The 17,443-nt window shown below is 50.1% G+C and overlaps 1 protein-coding gene across 1 annotated transcript in view; it reads left to right on the top strand.

Annotated features, from left to right (window-relative positions):
- Positions 1–432: 432 nt before the first annotated feature.
- Positions 433–17,443, top strand: part of LOC108546625 (titin homolog) — a 58,127-nt gene continuing 41,116 nt past the window's right edge. Inside the window, 1 exon segment of the mRNA XM_017898828.1 lies at positions 433–527. The gene's annotated coding sequence lies outside the window, so the exon portion shown is untranslated.

The following is a 17,443-nucleotide window of genomic DNA, read 5'->3' as shown; positions in this document are numbered from 1 at the left end:
CGGCGGCGGTGGCGGCGGCGCGGCTGCCAAGGTATTTAAGGTACCGTGAACCGGCGGCGCACGAGTAGTTCACTTCTGTTCGGTGCGGTGTCGCGGTGATTTTGAGGGGACAGAAGAGAAAGAAAGGGAGAAAGAGAAACAAGGGGAGGCCGGGAAAACGGGAGAGAAAAGAACGCGCTCGGGACTCGCACACGCTCGAATCTCGAGGGTGCGTGAGGGCAAGCGAGAGAAATAAATTCGGTGTGCACAAGCTGGACCCTCCGTAAACCGGGAACGTTGCGCGTTCGATCGGTAGTTTGTAGATCGCGACGTACGTCGTACGTTACGTCTCGGACAGTGACGAGGTTCATCGACTCGCGCAACAGTTCTTCATCTATCGGGGAGATCTCGAAATCTCGGCTTGACCGCGACGAACCGTCCCGACCGCGAGATCGGATCCGATCGAACCGGCCGCGCTTGCATCCGGGAGAACACGTCGCCGGACAGGATCGTCGGGGTCGTCTGTCGTTGACGACCGTCCTGGATAGGTAAGTCTCATCTCTCAACAGTGCGGAGTATTCTTAGTGCGATGAAAAATACCGACGAAAGGGTGCTATGTAATTCTGTGTCGCGCACGCACCGTTCCACGCAACGCGTACGCCACGCTCGCATACTACGGCCGTATCCTCCGATCTGGTGATACCAAGTGATCAAGATCAGTGATTCTGTTGCACTGTGCTCTCGCTCGCGATCAAACGGACCACTCATCTCGTCGTTCTACTGCTCTCTACCTTGTCGTCCTCGCCGTCCTCGCCGTCCTCCTCGTCGTCGTGGATTTTATAAACTTGTGACTAAAGAAATTTAATATGTGCCTCGACGCAGGGATAATACGTTCTGATCTCAAAGTGCTCTCACAACGGAAGTACACGTACGGCTTGTGCGCAAGGGACAGCAGATCTTCGAAGAGTAAGCCTCGTTCGTCTTCGAAGTGATACGGTTATAGCCTTCGTACGCGATCGAACGAGAGTCTCCTCGCGTCGAGCAAGGGATCGATAAATCCGCGTCGAGTGTAAAATCACCGCCGATCCAGATACACCTGTTACGTATCGCTTCGACTCGTGAGAACGTAACAGGAGTATACGCGTATACCGAGCTGGCTGGGCCCTTCGCGTTCGATCGTTTCGTTTCTCCATCGATCCGCCAACGCGGTTGGAAATGTTCCGAGGAGACGGAGAAAGATGACACGCGAGAGGGTAAAACCTCGGTGAACGGGAATTTCGACTTCGCCACGGGCAAGGATCGTCGAAAGCGTTTTTCCGGCGCGACGAGTCACGCGAGGATGGACCGGTTCGACTCCGGAACGGAGTCAAAGAGGCCCGGGCCTAAATAATTCAACGCGGCCGTACAATAGGTATGCGTGTCGACTTGCAGCCGTGAAGGCTAGTCGGACGTGCACGAACACCTCGTACAATTAAGAAACCGTGTCTGAATACCGAGGCAAACACCGCCGATACGTGAATACCAAGGAGTAGCCGGCGAATCTCCTACGACCCGTAACATCCGTGTAACCTCGCCGATCGACATTACGAAACCTCGAAATCGACAACGTCGATAGAGACGAAATATTTTTCCCCCACTCCGCGGAGAAAAGAGATCGAAAGAAAAGGAAAATGCAAAAGAAACTAGTCTCGGACACGTTCCGATTGCCGAGAAACGGAAACTATTCGCGAGAGGTAAAGGATAATGGGGGATCCAAGGGATCCAGACCGAGATCCGATCGTTCGGTTGGTCCTGGAACAAAGGGGAACACAGTCGAAACGGTATCGATTTTCCCGTGGCGGGTCTGCCGCGACGGAATATAAAACAGGGTCTGCAAAGGTAGAACGCGCGCGCCAGTATAATGAGTCAGAAGGAATTCCAGGGATCGGAATAATGGATCGTTCCCGTGAGCGACACGCCGGCAGGAGAACGAAAAATGTAAACTAGGAGAATCTATAGAGTCGCACGGGGCTCCTTTGTATCCCGTCGGCGCAAACGCGCGTGAACGAGCCTCGAATTCCTGCGGTAAATCGAATTCCCGATGTCGCGGGGAACGGCCAGGACGACGATGACGACTGCCGAGGAGGCGTAATCGGCGTGACGTCGGGGGCCATCGGCGAGAGCAGAGATTAAAGTGCAAAGTTAGCCGGGGCTCTCGTGGGTGGCGCGGATCCTGGCCTCGGCGAGTTGCCCGTCTCGAGGGATCCTTCTTCGGGAGAGAAACGATCCTGCACCCCTCGTCGAGGATAGAGAACGAATTCGTCACGGTCCAAGTACCCTGATGAAGTTACGATTGCATTATGATCCGTGATCACGACGATGGCGAGCGTGCGCGTAGCCGATCCGTTGCGTCCGTGAATCACCTTTTCGCCAGGAAACGCGGGCTTTCTAATCTAGCCATTTACTTTGCTCCTACGCTCCCGTATAATAACTACGATTAATTACGCGACGCGAGTTATCCGCTAATTATCGCCGACCGTCCAGCCATCCCGGTGTTTCTATTTCACGCCTATGCCACGAGTTTTGCTAGCCAGCGTTACGTGTTCGCCGAGTTCGATAACCGAGCCCTATCAACGGGTCCCTGGGCTAGGACCGAGCAGTTTAGCTCTGCCTAGTTACTCCTGCCGATTTTTAAGTTCCCGATCAGTCGATATTTTCTATTTCGCTTGGACACCGAGTCTTATCGTACTTCTTCGCGAGGCTCGGCCGTTTTAATCGGTAGACAGAGAGAGGGTACCCTTCGAACAGGGCCTCGATTGCCATCTTGCCATTTGCATGAGCATCTTCCCCGCGATGGAAGGCTCGCGTATTCGTCGTACAATACGCTGATTACCTGGCTTCTTACTTACGGCTGAACCGGCTAATTGCTAATTACCAAACGCTAATTACCGAGACCATCTTCTGGTCGTGTGTTGCACAGGGGCAGCGGGGCCAGTGTGGCCTGCCTTGTTAGGCACAGCGACGAAAATGAAATAGAGTAATGGAGTGTAAGCAAGAAACTATCCGAGGCACGCGATTCGCGAGCAATAACCGTGGAGAATCGATCCTGCAGGGTAGCTTAATTGCGATCGATCGCGGAACACGGAGAGGGAGATCCTTTTTGTGCAAGCCGATTTCGTAGGTGTACACGTACGCGTGTATGCGCGTCGTGAGCGAACCGAACGGTTGGTCAGAGAGAAATAGAGTAAAAGATGAACACGATAGGAAGATGGGACCGTTCTCGTTCCAGAGAGAGAACCTTTCCCGTGGCAGGTTTTGAGCTAGGTGTGCCACGAATTAATTGTCCACGGTAATAGCCGGCTGGACTACAGTTGGCCGTAGCTTTTTCTTTTCTTCGCTTCGAGTTCCCCTTTCGCTGAGGCGAGCGTTACTTCTTGCTCGCGCGCAGCTCTCTTTCGTTCGCCGTTAAGTTCGTTCGGCTTTGCAAACCTGACCAACGTGAACGATGTCGCACAACTTCTTGGCACGACACGACGATTATTACGCTTCGTCATAATTTCCTTTCTTTTCCTTTTTTATTCTCCACACGGCCCGTTGTTGTCGAATAACAGCGGTGCATGCACGAGACCAGCGATCGTCAGCTTATCGTCAGCGGGAAGCCAGTTCGAGGAATCGAGAGACGTCGACGTTATCGCAGTGAAAGTCCCCACACGAGCGAGACAGAGGTCGTTGAGCAAGAATCCTTGCTCTGTTATGCGCGTGAGCCATCGCGGGCCTGCGTTCGGGTCCTCTCCGCTTGGCCGACCGTTTCGATCACGTAGCAGGCCCACACGAAACGGTAAAAACCGAGAGATGCGGCTCGTGTCGCGCCACGAATTCGGGTCGTGCGACCGACAGGTCGTCTCGGTCCGAAAAAAAGGCCCAAACCTCGATCGATGGAACCGTCCGCGACTATTCCACTATTCCGCCAACGACGTCCGACAGTTCTCCAGTCGATACATCGAAATTTAATTATCGAATTCCGATCGGGGCCAATACCTTCGCGACCCAGACTCCGGCTACCTGATCCTCGCGATGGGAATCTCGAAAACGTCTCATCTCCACTCGAGCATCCGTTCAATCGACGTAACTACGCTTGACGCGATTAAATGTAAATGCAGCTATTTTACTTCGGGTTCGACAGGTTTAATTTTGCCCGTTATTCGATGAAGCATTCGCGAGTACCTGGTATAGGTGGAAGTATATTTAAAGTTTGGTTTAATGGAACCGAGAAGAGCCAGGGATCGATCGTTACAAGCGGACCCCAAAGTGTCACTGAACGCTGGTACATGGCGCAAGATGGTGGGGGTTGTTCGTATCCCGTTTGACGAACATGGCCAGGTTCTAGGTCTTTTGAACGTCCGACTATTTAGAAGCGATCGAGCATTAAAAGAGGCAGCGCTTCCTATCGGCCAGGTCGCAACGCTATACGGCGTTTCGAGAGAAAAGGAACAGCATCGCGAGCGAATGGTCCGCCGGGCACTGGCCCGGTCGCTATTGAAAAAGGGCCATTAAAAATATCGAGCACGAAGACTCGACCTATCGGTCCGTGAAATCCTGTATTCAACGCGCCAAGGCGGTTCAAAAGAGGCGATCAATTATTCATTCTCCCTAAACGTCCGGCAAAACCTACGAAAATTCAAGCCAGATCCGCGGGGATTCCCACCGATGCCCGCGAATTCTCTTTCATATCCCACCAACCTCCTCGTGAATATTGTCTAGGCCTGAAATTTTATTCCTCGACGAAATATCGAATCTTTTTTTTACGAAAATACGCTTTCCCTTGATAGGAATATTTCTGCTTGACGTACTGTACGTCATGCCAACTTTCGATACAAATTTGTGTCATTGCGTTATCGATTTAGTAACTTCTGACTTTTTCTCCATTGCAAATATTTTCGCAATTATTAGAAAATCGAAAAACTTTTTAATTTCCCGACGTCTAGGATCTCATTCTTCCATAAAATCCGCGCGTAAAGTGAATCGTGGAGTCTCCTGCAAATTTTTCAAATCCTCGTTTAATCTCACAGCCATTTTGCCCATTTTTCGACAACACGGACCAATAGAAATATCGCGATTTATCGTTCGAATTTTCACCGCCGATTACTTACGAAATTACAAAATTCTTGCATAAGCCCGGATCACGGAGTCGAATCACCTCCCGAGGATTTGAAAGTCGGAGCCGGGAACGGTACAGGCCGACGACGCGGAGTCGTGGAAGCCGGGGAACAATGGGGGTTCAGAAGGCTTCTTTCAAACTTTGGAATCGACACCGATCACGTTCGAATTCTATTCGCACGGGGCTTGCGGTACCGACAATGCGACCACCTCGTATTCCAGGCACGCGTGCCTCGTACACGAAGTGCTAATTCAACGTCACGCCTTGTTCCCCGTAGCCGAATCTTTCAAAGAGACCAGCTCACGATACGCTCCTCGTCGACGGCACGGTTTCCTCCTACGATTATCGCGGAATTTGGATACGCGCGGGTTCGCACACGTGAATGCGAATGAACCCGGCCGTGGACAAAAATTCGCCGGACCAGGCCAATGACTCTCGGACAGCAGGGGAGTAGGAAGTTCAACGATTTTCATTTTTGATCGTCGGTCCTTTCGCAGACGTCACGTCACGTCAGACGGAACGAGGGACCGGCTATCGACTTTCTGTCAGGATCACGGACTGCTCGCGCGCGTTTGGCAAGGAGAATTTTTTCACCATCGCGGATACGAACGCTTCTATCGCGTCGGGGAGGACAAAGAAATTCAATTACGGAATCGTCCGTTTCGCCAGCGTTTCTGTCAAAGAGTTTGCGTTTTCGTGTCGGCGTGTTCGAGGTTTGGAAAGATGAGTTACGTGATCCATCGATCGGGTTCGTAGGGCACGTAGCGACTGTGTTGCAAATGGGGTGGTTTTCCCCTTTCGCATTGTTTCGTGCTCGGGTACTGCGTGTTGTTTCGAAACTGATTCTCGCGAGATCGGTTTTCGTATCTTTGCGGGGTAAAAATTTCCACCCCTCTTGCCATAAACTTTCCCAATTTGTTAATTAACGTGTCTCTCGTATTTACTCGATGAGCTTAATTCGATTGAACGTAACAGACGATGCACGGTTGGATCACTCGAGAAACGATCGGACTCGAGAACATTTTTTCCAAAAAATTCAATTTTCGCGATACAATATTTGCTCCTATTACAAATTCGTATGTCTTAACATTCCGTGTGTGTATGCTTATGTTCACTACGAGTCCTTATTTCTTAACTCTGTTCCATAAAAGGGACGTAAAGAGATGACGAGTACGGCGATAATTACCTTTACCCGAATGATATTTGTACCCATTGTAAACCCTTATTTCCTAACACTTGGACGTAAAGAGATGACGAGTACGGCGATAATTACCTTTACCCGAATGATATTTGTACCCATTGCAAAACCCTTATTTCCTAACACCCTGTGTAATATCCTGCTACGAAGAAGGTAAAAGAATACAACGAAGGTTACACGACGATTACCTTCGCCGGAGTATTCAATTCTCCAAACGATCATCGTCCACGCGAACGTATCAATAGCCAGTGCCATTCATCGGCAATAAGTCGCGATCGAAATCCACGGAGACCGTCGTTTTCCCCAATTAATACCATCATTACGGTCCGCCTGCCTGAGACACGCGACCGTCGTGCTGGAATTCACGCGGCACGGTTTCACGGTCGGCGTGCCGGTCGTGGATCCGCGGTCTGAACGGGTTTCGAACGGTTTCTGTCTGGCCGATTGAAATACCACGAATGGATTTACCTTGTGATACTTCGTATTCCTTACGTGGCTGCCCGTGCCTCGATGTCGAATGCGGTTTATGAGCTCTGCCCGGTAACCGGTCGTGTACTCGATAAAAATCGGCTACTCTGCCCGACGAGATCCGAGAGAATTTCAATGCGCGCACGAATCGCGCCGACTACGAGGTACACCGAGCTTTGGACTCGTCGCACGTATTGCACGAGCGCACGAACGGTTTTTAGAACGTTAATCGACCGTCTTCGGACTCGATTTCGTTCGCGTTCTACCGCGTTTCTGCTCGGATTTTCCATGGCTAATGAACTCGTGCGAATTCCACTTCGGAGCTCTATACCTCCGATGTGATCCAGAGAATCGATCTTCTGCCAGTTAATCGGTTGACTCTCCGATGTAGTCATTGAATCCTTGTACGCGAGAAGAGTGTGGAATGAAAATTAGACGAGTGATAATTTTGGTAGAAGGCAAAGAGTTTTTAGATAGTTCAAGTTCTAGATCACTCTGTTTTTAGAATCCTATAAATCACTCTGCTTTTCAGCTACGTCATACTGCCTCCTTTTTGGTCCCTAAACGATATAAGAATCTGGAGATCGATTAAAATGTACGTATCGTTCCGTCGAGTTATTTAAAGACAATTGTCTTCGCTGTCCGAGTAGTGCTATATTTAAACAACGTTCGAATACCGTAGAGTCAATAAATTTGTACTTACGTAACCGTGAAGAAGTAGTAGTAGCGAAGAAGTTGCTTTTTTTCGAAAGGAATTTATGCAAAATTCCCGTTCCAGTATAATTCATGGTACATGCTTGATCCAGCGAAGAATCTTGTAACACACTTTACGTCATCCCCAACACGTAACAGGTAAACGATTACCATTCGATCGACGTAGCTTTCTCGTTGAAAAAAGTCGCATCGAACATTCTAACCGAATTGTTCCGGCTTCTCTGAATCAGTTGGCTGATTCACTGTAGAGCCTTGACTGAAAAAAAAGAAAAAAAGAGATACATCAGAATTCGTGATTCGTGATCCGTGCACAAAAGGGGTCCTTTTCGACGACTAGCATCGCGGCTACAAACCGAGTGCGACCTACCTTGTGTAAAATTCGGTCACCTGAGAGGTGACCTAAAATGTTTTAGGGCCCTTGTTCCAGGGCAAACGAAAATAAACGTGTAATCCAGTTCGCGTTGGTTTAGTGAACCTGCACTATTGGCCCAGTTCCTCGAACAATGTAGATATACCTGCCACTGGTTCTGTGTTGCTCGTTGGAATTGTCACTGACAACCGGTCGGTGACCTATCCGTCTCTGTTCCACCTCCTGTTCTCTCTCTCTATCAGCTTGTTTCCTCTTCGACGTATTCTTTCTACCTCCGGTGAGGTATAAAGAAGGCGAGGCACGGGCATGCACGCGACGTCACGCCATTTTATTCACGAAATAATCCGGTGAACCGGTAACAGGTTTCCCGGGGGGTCGTTTTATTAAGCCATGTAATGGCCCTTCATAGATCGTTCCATTTTATAAGGCCGTCACTCTTCGGAATCGGTTAACAGGTGGTTCGATGGTAGATAAGACGGAATGGTTTTCAGGGTTCTATAGGATTCCCCGTGTCTTTTGTTTATGCTATCGGTGTCACTGCTATGACAAGGCTTATCGAAACAGTTTCAAACCTGTCACGCGTAATCGTTGACTCCGTAGGATGAAATGGTTCGCGCTTGTTGCGTAAGTTGTAACGCGGGATCAACTTGTCGCTATTTATTGCTGTTCTAGTTTATGTCGGATTAACTTGTCGCGAAATGGTAAACTGGAACGTCCATCTGTCCCTTCGAGTGATCGCTAAAATTGCCAATTGTGGTTAGAACACTCTTCGGCCTTTTTTGCCGTGCAAACCGCTTGTAACTGTCGTAAATGATACGGAGATATTGCATTACCTGCGTATTATAACCTCTTTCGTTTCCGATTCGCTAGTTTCTGATTGGCTGGGCGATAAAATTTCTATAAAATCTCTTCCCTCCGATGCAGGACGCCCAGTGTCCTTACTCCCTATCAAAACGAATCGTTCCGACTCGACTCTTCGTAAACTGAAATAAATTAAACTCCTTAACAAATGGAAAAGAAAAGTTGCCAACGCGAAATCAATTTCCGCCATTACTTACCTCGGATTCACGGACACGTTCTTCTCTATAGCACACCTCGTACCCAACTAACAAAAGTATACTACGCATAGCTTGGCATAACCTTCGTGGCAGATTCCTCGAAAACATTGGCATCTAACCGTGTGGCTTTCCAAAAGAAGCCATAACCAAAACAGCGCGAGCCATCTTGTTATTGTCCGAGCGAGGAGTCTGACGCGCGACATACCGCTCGAGGGCAGAGTGAGCGCCTTGAGCGGGAGAATGAACAAACACCGGCTACCGCGAGAGCGTGCGATTCAATTTCAGCGAATCTCCCATATTCGGAACATTCTCGAAGGCTGCTAGGGTTATTTATCACGGTTGCCATTGAAAGAGAAGCGCGCGCGAAGGGACGATGCGCGCGCAGCTCGGGCGAACAGGGTACCGTAAGAACTGCGGAATTAAGTACAATAGCGCGTAACATTATACAGCGAATCAAGAGAGCACGCGTACGCGATCAGATCGACGAGGCTCCGTTCGTGCACCGTACTTTCCTGCCTCGTTTCATCGTGGGCTCGCCTCGAGGTCGTACAGTGTTCGGCTAATGAGAAACCGAAATCGTGATTTCGCTCTCGCGACTTTTTCTCGCTACGCAACTCGCTCGGCTTGACGCAAGTCATCGCGATCCTGGGATTTTTTCTGACGTCATCTTCTATCGAATATAGGTGTACCGGGAAACCGGTTTAACCGAGCGATATAAATTTAAAGAGAGGAAAAAGAAGGGAAACGAAAGCGAGAAATAAGAGAGGAAAGAAAAGGATGGAAATAGAGGGAAGGCGTAGTGCGACTTTGTAGTAGCTCGTTTTACCTGTAACCGACGTCGAGGCATCGACTGGTGTAAAATGAAGGGAAAAAAGGAAAAACGCCGGCGCCTAACGGCGCGCGATTCGAGCTACGGTCGATCGCAGAATTTATGGTTAATTCGAGGCTCGAGAGAGATCGATGAGAACGTGAAACAACGATTTATAAACTAGCCGGGTGGAAGCTTTCGCGATAGGATATCGCGGCCTGCAGCAGATACGCGAATTCTCGCGGAATCGATGGAACTTTACCGTTGATGAAACGCACGCGAACCGGTCAGTTTTAATCGGAACCTCGGCTGAAAAGAGCAGGGAAAAATGTATAGCCAGCACCCCCACCCGGCTTCACCGGCGAATAGATATAAACGCGATCTCGGGCGAGAACTAATCTCCAATGGTAATCGACCGTTGGTAACGGTAAATTTTCCAACCGGTGCTTAGTTTCTGCTTTAACGCCATTAGCCGATCTCGTAGAGCGATCCAGGAGACTGATTTCGAAGTATGGTGGCCTTAAGAGACTTTTCTAAACACGCTCGACCGTCTTTCGTTGGCATCACTTCCTTCTTCGAATTGCTAACTGTAACTTTTATTGTTTCATACAGACGGGCGAGATAAAATTGAAACGGTTGATGGAAACTGAACTCTAGTGCTTTGAATTTATTATATATGTATGCCTTAACGCGTCTATTGTTGAGCTATCTCTATCGAGGATCCTTTTTAGCTCGTATCCTTTCTTCTCTCTTTCTTTTCTCCTATATTATCCTTTTTCGCAATTTCTTGATACCTTTTATTTTATTGTCGCTCTTTTAATCCTTCTTTTTCAAATTTTATGCTTCGTTTCCATTTTCATCGCTCTTTCAAGTAATCTTATTATGCTTCCTTTCTTATCGTGTGAGATTTCTTTATCGTTTTCAGTTTCTTATTTATTTATTTATTTATTTATTTATTTATTTATTTTCGTACGATCGTTTTCGTGGATTTTTCAGTGTTTCGTTTAATTCCATTTTTCTCGCATACCACCATGGAGGAGAAAATGGAGCGGAACTGTGACACATAGGAAATCCCCGTGATCGGCACGGTGATTGGTACATGTTCGCCGATCTTCGTATGCTCGTCCATACCCTACCCATTACTTCCTACGATTGTTGTCAGAATTTTCGCACGATTATTTGCGCAAGAGAAACGAGAAAAACTCGCTGGCAATGGGCTAATTGGAAATTATGTAACCATCGGTACACGCTTGCCCGATCACGTTCTATTTTCTATAAATCCAACGAAAGCCAACGTTGGACGGGATGATATTCCTCTCGATCAATCCACTTGGCGATCGCTGTCAAAATTTTTCGGAGATAACGTTCGTCCCATGGACCACGAAAAAGTCCCAGTCGGTTAGCTCCATAACGCCTAACGATAAGAGAATCAGCCAAAAGTCCATGTCATCGATCAAACAGGATTCGCGATCGTATCCGATCGGTATGAGGCAATCCCGTGACACCACTTTCACCTTCGTCGAGTCCTCTCGAATATGGTCCAGGCTTGAGCAACCGTGTCGTTCGACGAACCCACGAAATATCGACGGATGCATAATGAACCAGGGCCTAACTGTCGCGCAGGGCCCCGTATCGTGGCGAACAATCAACCCACATCTCTCGGCCTGGTTCGAAGGGGGCCAGTCGTGATCCATGGGGAAATCGATTCCTGCCTACAGAGTTATTATTAGTCGTACGACCTTGGCTCGAGGACCTCTTCCAGATCGCCATCGTCGTCACGTACTCGATCCACGATTCTACGAAAGTGTCGCCCAGTGCTCGTGCAGCTCCTCGGCTCTTACACACAGCGATAATGTATCCCAGGCCAGGGTCCGGATCATTCGTCTTCGACCGAAGGGATGATCTCGGTGTACCAGTTTCATCTTCGCTCTTATTCTTCTTCTTCTTCTTCTTCTCCTTCTTCGTCCTCTCCTTCTCTCCTCGCCGGGCCTCTGGTGGCTCATCTCGAAGGGAGAAGAAACTGTCGCTTAACGAGCGCAACCGAGGTACGATCGTTAATCGTCCGACATTCGCATATACGCAAAAGTCACTCGGCCATGAAGAATGAACCGTGGAACTCGTGGTCGCTCGGTATCTACCCATCCCGAATGCTCCACGACCGAGCTATCACGGTCTTGGCCGCGCGTGACGGCCATTCCGAGATTAATAACGTCGAACCAGCTCCCTTTCGTTCGCGTCCTCGGCGACCCTGCCTTCGCGACGCTGTACCCTGTGCTCGGCATGCTGCGATCCAAAGTCCATCCACCTTCGAGAGCACGCTGACGGTGTAGAGACGAGCGACGGGTGAAAAAGGGCGTAGGGAACGGGAGGAACGAAGGAAAAGGGGAGGGAACATCGAGCTGGTAGAACACGGTCTTACCTCGATGAACACCATTTGCGGAGGCTCGTAATAAGATAGTAACAGACTATGCTCCACCTAGGTCGTTCTATCCGAACCTGGTGAGTGGGAAGGTGAGTTCTTCCTTCTTCTCCCGCTTTTCTCCGCGAGCTTTCCTGCCCACCTCGCCTCTGCGTCCACTCGCCTCTATTTTTCCTCCTCTATTTTTCTTACCCTCGTCCTCGTACAGACCGATAGGTATATTTATATATATACGAAGCAATAGAGACCGGGTGGCGAGAGAGCAGCCGACATTAAGGTAAAAGTCCTATGGTTTCGATGGGATATCGAAATGAAACTTTTCTTCGACTTGGCGGCTCGATCGGGTGGAACTGATAAGGATTCGAGGGCAAAGGAGACGGAGGAAACCATAGGGATTTCTCAGAGGTTCCCGAGAAATAATTTTCCCATCGATAGGCTAGCCACGATATCTGGTCGGCTGGCTGGCAGAAATTTCGAGGAAGGAATCGCGGCGGGAAGGGGATATTATTACAGCCCGGCGTCGCTCGGCCATTAGACCCGGCGGTATCTTAAATCGGGCAGAGGTTAGCCGTAAAACTTAATTACCATCGCCGCGGAACTATCCGTACACGAGGTCAAGTAATAAAGAGGAGCCGTAGGAGCGAGAGAAGGGAACGATACCATTTATAACGTATCGATTACCACGCTCGATTGTCTAACGACCGCGACCGTTTCGTGGGTGTCCCCGTGAGCTGGGCGATTATCATCCTTTCAAGGCTGACGCGTCGACAGTCGACAGGTTTTGTCGTCGCGTGAACCTGTCCCCGAAGGTGGCCTCCGATGGGGGGCACGAGTCGACGCGAAGATCGTATCTGCTTCTCTTACACGGGGTAAGACATCCACGCCGTGGCCCTATAACGTTGGGTGGCTGTTCGTGGTTCGCAAGCTCTCGCATCCGGTTCACCGTCGCCACATTATTTCCCGCGAACCTTGTCCCTCGAACTGGCCGGAGAAGGTTGATCCTCACCGGTCCGCCACGGTGTTGCCTCTTCGACGAGAGTAACCTTTCTGGCGTGCTGGTTCGTAAACGACCGAGGTGGGGCAGCGAGGGTGGCCCTGCACCTGGGCCACGGGGACACAACAGTGTCCCGCTGTGTGGCTCGTGCACGAGCCCACCGTTCCCCTGCTTCTTCTCTTTATAGTCCACTAACACCTCCGGTTGCCTCGTTCGAGTACACCGACAGGCATTATTCTGATCGTGCGCGGCCTATCTGACGGGGTATATACGCCCGTTCTCTGGCCAGCCTTCTTCTCTCCGTAACAATCACACGTCTCCGGCGTTTACATACTCTTCGCGGCAGCACTCTTCCTCCCTGCCACTTCTGCAAATCAGAGACGCGATAACGCGCCAGCTGACGATAGCTCGGCTACCGTCGTCTTTCGTCTCATCCAGGATTCTCGATTCGAGATTTTCCGTTACCTGAAAGAACACCAACTTAATTAGAGTACGCGAGTGAAACCGTGAACCGTGTTGTTAGCCTATTCTTGAAATAGGCTCCGTGAAGCTATAATTAAAACCTCGTACCTTCCGACTGCTCGGGTTATTCCTTTTTCTCGATAAAATCGCCTCGGTGTAATCGCTAGACGAAAATGGGCTCTTCCTTTACCTATAATCTTGGGAAGAATCCAAAGAGCGTGCAGATCTCTGAGATACTTCTTGCCAACGCCTGGTGGCTGAAACGTTGCTAGCAGACTCTTTCATTTCATGTGGCCATAAAAAATATTTACTTCTTATGAAATACAAGTAGGAATATCCGTCGGATCGTCCAACCAACCGGATGTACGAATATTGATCATCAAGCTCTCCGCCATCTATTTATAGAGGGCCACCGGAACAACGTTCCCGTTGGCCAGTTTGTACACGAGCTCGTCGATCTTCTCGTTTTCTTTGCGTGTCACTGACAACGCATCGCCGGCATGCGCTTCGTTACAGAACGCGTCGGTGAAAATTATTCCAACTAGCCGGATGCGCGTATATTAATCACGGCACTGGCTCCGTCGTGCCTTTCAACGAGGGGAGAGAGCTCGCACCTGGACCACGTCGGGACAATGGCGAGCCGCGGTTCTGGCTCGTGCTCGGACCCTCGGACCTTCCTCCTTTTCTCTTTACACCGCGCCGACTGGTCCCACGCGGACATGAAAATCGTTTATCGACCATGCTGAACTCCGTTTTCCATTAAGCCGGTCGCTGCCTTTCACGCCGAGTCGTACTTTCGACTTGATCATCTCTGACAGAAAACCCATATCCGCAGCTATCCGTGAAACGGGTCTTAAAAATCCTCACAATACGGCTCGTCCGAGGTGAATTTTATTTGCTTTATCCTTCGTCGCCTTTTGCAAGCTCGTAGCCGTCCGTAGGGCACCTAAAAATCATCACAATGGAGTCTCGATCCGAGGTGAAATTTCTATGCAGGCCGCGTTACTTTGGACTCGAGCGTCCTCTCTCCCCGACGACAGAATTTGTAGCTATTTGTACGGGGGACTTAAAAATCGTCACAATAGCGTTCATCCGCGGTGAATTTTCGTTGGAAATTTAAATGGAAGGGATAACGACGATGCCCGAGACGCGAAACCTTCCGAGTAAGTACAAGCTGCTATATATGGAGACGTCGGAATTGAAAGTGATTCGCGGAGGAATCGAATATTCTTCGAGGATTCTTATCACCTTCGAGGGTCCACTATGCATCTGCGAAAGGCGCGAGAAAGAAGCGCGGGAAAAAATGGCAGCTCGCGTTCCAGATGACGGCAAAACTCGGCTAGTCACGTTCGATTCCGTGAAATCTCATGTACATTCGTCGTAGCCACTTCCCAGGAGCGCAAGCTCTTCCAACGATCGTTCCATACTTCCTTGTACTGGTTTCCTAGTCGGGATGTCGCGTCGATCTGAAAACCTTGTACAAGAAGGCCTGGCCATCGTGACTCGCTAAGGGATCGGGCACGTTACAGCGGTAAAGCTCGACACAGGTGCGCATGCCTGTTCCAGGGAGGACAGGATCACCGTTTCTTTAACTCTTACATCCCGTCCCCTCGGTATCCAGTCATTAAGGTTCCTTCACCCTGACCTTACGAGGAATCGCGAGACGAAAGGTGATGGCCTGTCCGAACGACCGACTGGATCAACTTCCCGTCATTTCCTCCTTCGATCCTCCTGCTCGTTTCACGCGCGCCAGTAGAATAAGACAGGCTACCCATCGTATCCACCATGTCGAAATAATCTCGACCTATGGAAGCCAGGTCGTGAAAGCTGAAAATCGAAATTCTAAACTGGAGAATAGCCGAAATTCCATCGCGATAAAGTTATTCGACGTAACTTCTCTACGGGCAACGACTGGGATCATCAGGTGTGTCGGGCGCATTGATTCCCGGTGTTTGCACAGTTGGATAAACGGAACACGGGGATTAATTCGAAACGAGACAATGCCAATATTAGCTTCCGCGTGCACGGTAATCCGGATTAAGCAAATTCCACGAGCCCAGCGGACACGTCGAGTGTATACCCTGGTAACTTGGACGGAGCAATCTGCATAGGAGAAGTTGCGTGGTCGTTTGGCTCCGCGCATTCCCACGCTGAAGACAAACGGCGTTGTAGAAGGTAGATGCATCGGAGCCCTGTTTACCCTCAACATTGTCTCGCTAAGTGGCACGGTGCCTTGAACTTGGGTCCGTCTGGAAGGTAGTGGCGTCGGCGACGAAATGCGTCTGTGGAACGCGTCTGTGGAACGCGTCTGTGGAACGCCGCGCCCAAAGCAAACTCCGGTATTTCAGGTTTTCCACGTAAACGCAGGGCAAACAGTGCGGCGATGCAGCAACTTGGAGGGTTTCCCGATGTGCAAACAGGCCTAAGAACGAAGTCTAAAGTCAGCTGCGGCCCCCGATCCTCATCGTTCATCGGGGCCCCGGGGTACGCCTCCATTATCATTCTAATTATTCCCTGTTTGGATACGCCGATGCCTACGCCCGCTGGTATTTGCATCGAATCCTGTCTCGCCGCTGGATACACGCCCGCGTATCGAGCGCGTCTCTAATTAGAGAGTAGTAGCTGAGCACACAACGGCCGAGGAATCGGTCTCGAGGGGGAACGGAGTGCCTCGAAACGGTATCGAGTAGACCTCTGCCGTAATGTCAGCCCTGCACTATGTAATCTCTGGAAAAATGTAAGGACGGTCCTTGGAGCGGACAAGCTTTTCTACCGGCCCCGCTTTTCCATCGATATCTCTATCGTGGCGAGCACGGGTGGCAAACGTGGAATTACGGATGAGCATATCGCCGTGTTCCCCTGCTGGCCGATGAAATATCAGCGGTCGCTGGAACATCCGCTGGAACGATTGGATCGCGCTGGCATTCGATATCCTTTAATCTCCCGTTTGGTACGATAGGAAAAACACTGGCCCGTTTTACTCCGAGGAACCCTCGAGACGTCGCATGGAAGCGTAGCGAAGCGAGGTATTTTTCCACTATCGGCGGATCAAAGTCATTTCAGTAGCCGCTCTCTAATTATTTCGAGCGTTATGCCCGACGTTATCCTAGACCCAAGCCAAACAACCACGAGCCGTTTCGCCGGTTTCCGCGTTGCGTCAGCAGATATTCGCAATTATCCGCTTATTTCGCCTCGCGCACCCCTTTCGCCCCTCCCTGGGGCTGCCTTTGGTCCGCGTTCGAGCGCAGCCAAAGGCGTCAAGAGGCTCTTCTTCTCTCCGAGGCCTACGCTCTTGTACTTACCCACCTCTAGCATAGGGAACGACCAATCGACATTCCAGAATAGAAGGATCGTATATGCTTTCTCGATCCGCGAGTCCCTGGTACACACCGGTTTGTCATCCTTTTCTCTAACACACCGGCATCCGGAACCCGGTCTGCCGCGTAAATCTGCGCGCAGGCTACGAGAGGCATCGGTTTAACGGCGCTCAAGTGCCGCGGCGAGAGCAATCGCGGATGTTACGCAACGAATCAACGTCGACGCGGATCTAAGAGCCAGAGTGGATACAGAAACCATCCACGGGATACGGTTTGCGTTGGCCGAAGTAGCATGTCATGGGGAAAGATTGCTTCTGATCGTTACTTTGCTATCTTCGCCCGGCCGTCGCATTAAGCCTCTTTTTACCGGTTCGAACGGGGCAAAGAAATATCGCGTTACGCTTTGCCAGCTACATAGTAGGCAGCCGGTTGGAAAAAAGAATTAATCGGACACCGGGGATGAACGATGCGAGGTGTCAAACTGTTAGCCTTTTTGCCAGGCCTCGACAAGAACCGCTC

This window comes from Eufriesea mexicana, unplaced genomic scaffold, assembly GCF_001483705.2.
Source record: "Eufriesea mexicana isolate 0111107269 unplaced genomic scaffold, ASM148370v2 scaffold739, whole genome shotgun sequence".
Classification (NCBI taxonomy): domain Eukaryota; kingdom Metazoa; phylum Arthropoda; class Insecta; order Hymenoptera; family Apidae; genus Eufriesea; species Eufriesea mexicana.
Note: the sequence above shows the minus strand (reverse complement) of the source record. Positions and strands in the feature narration are given on the sequence as shown.